At 32.1% G+C, this 1,856-nt stretch overlaps 1 protein-coding gene across 1 annotated transcript in view; it reads right to left on the bottom strand.

Moving 5' to 3' along the window:
- Positions 1 to 1,856, bottom strand: part of LOC101351667 (cell surface glycoprotein CD200 receptor 1) — a 147,041-nt gene that overhangs the window by 87,210 nt on the left and 57,975 nt on the right.

Genomic DNA, 1,856 nt, shown 5'->3' with positions numbered 1-1,856 from the left:
AAAAAAAAAAAAAAAAGATGGGTGAGAGCTTTACACAGAAAAAAGAACAAAGCCTTGATGAGAGCCCTTAAAGAAGGCCTAAATAAATGGAGATGTACTGTATTCATGGATTGGCAGACTCAATATTCCTAAAATGTCATTTCTCCCCAAACTGATACATAGTTCAATGCAATTCAATCAAAATCCAAGTAGGCTGCCTTATAGAAATTAATAAACTAATACTAAAATTCATATTGAAATACAAAATACCTCGTATAGCCAAAACAACTTTGAAAAAGAACAAAGTTGAGTCAACACTACCTGATTTCAAGACTTATTATAAAGCAACAGTTAAATAGACAGTGCAGTATTGGCACAAAAATGGCAAACAGATAATGGAACAGAATAGAGAGTCCAGAAATAGAGTCATACATATAGGAATAAATGATTTTCAACAAAGATTAAAAGGCAATTTAGTGGTGATAGAACAATAAGATATCCATATGCATAAAAAAAAACCTTCAATCATACCTCACACCATATGTAAAAATTAACTCTCATGTATCATAGACTTAAGCATAAAACCTAAAACTAGAAAACTTTGAGAAGAACGCAGAAGGTAAAACCATTGTGATCTTGGATTAGGAAAAAATATTTTAGATACAATATCAAAAGCATAGTCCATAGAAGAAAAAAACTGATAAATTTTTCTTCATCAAGATTAAAAACTTCTTCTCTTCAAAAGACTTTATAAAGTGAATGAAAAGGACTTGTATCCAGTCAGTATATATGAAGAATTCTCTAAAGTCAATTTAAAAAGTGGGCAGAATATTTGGACATGACCAAAGATGAATATATATGGATGGCAAATAAGTATATGAAAAGGTGGTTGACATCATTAGTCTTTAGGGAAATACATATTAAAACCACAATAAGATAGTAATACATAACTATTAGAATGTTTAAAATTGAAAAGACTGACCATACCAAGCTCTGGTAATGATATGGAGGAACTGGAACTCTCATCCACTGCTGATGGGAATGTTAAATGGAATAATAACCTCTTTGAAAACAAGGGCAACTTCTGGAAAAGGTAAACATCCACCTACCATATAATTCAGTCAACCCACTCCTAGGCATTTACCCAGAAAAATGAAAGCATATGTCCACAAAATGAATTGCACAAGAAAATGTTTATAGCAGCTTTATTTGTAATAGCCCCCAAACTGGAAACAACCCAAATATCCACTAACAGGCGAATGGATAAACAAACTGTGGTACACCCATACAATAAAGTACTATTTATCAATAAAAAGAATGTACTATTGATGTGTGAATGTATCCCAAAATAATTATTCTGAGTGAAAGAAGCCATACCTTCCCCCCCAAAAAAGAGTATATACTGTATGTTCCCATTCATGTAAAATTCTAAAAAATGAAAACGAATGTATAGTTACAGAAAGAAAATCAGTAGTTTCCTGGAATGGTTTGGGGACAAAAATTGCTTGGGGCAGGATTACAAAGAAGTATAAGAAAACTTTTAGGGGTAATGGGTAAGTTCATTATCTTGATCGTGGTGGTGTAGAAAGTCAAAACTTAACAAACTGTATACTTTATGTGCAAAACAAAAATTGTATGCATTAAATACATCAATTATACCTCAATAAAACTGTTTTTAGAAGTTCGTAAATAAAACATAACTACTAATAGATGTAGATTACAATGGAGAGCTTTCAAACTACTAGAAATGTTATTTAAAAAAAAAAAGTAATCAATCCAGCAAAGTGAAAAAACAACCCAGAAACCGGTTGCCACTGAGTTGATTCCAACTCATAGCGACCCCATAGGACAGAGAAGAACTGCCCCAAACGGTTTCC

The sequence above is a fragment of the Trichechus manatus genome, unplaced genomic scaffold, assembly GCF_000243295.1.
Source record: "Trichechus manatus latirostris isolate Lorelei unplaced genomic scaffold, TriManLat1.0 scaffold00026, whole genome shotgun sequence".
In the NCBI taxonomy this organism is placed as follows: Eukaryota; Metazoa; Chordata; class Mammalia; order Sirenia; family Trichechidae; genus Trichechus; species Trichechus manatus.
Note: the sequence above shows the minus strand (reverse complement) of the source record. Positions and strands in the feature narration are given on the sequence as shown.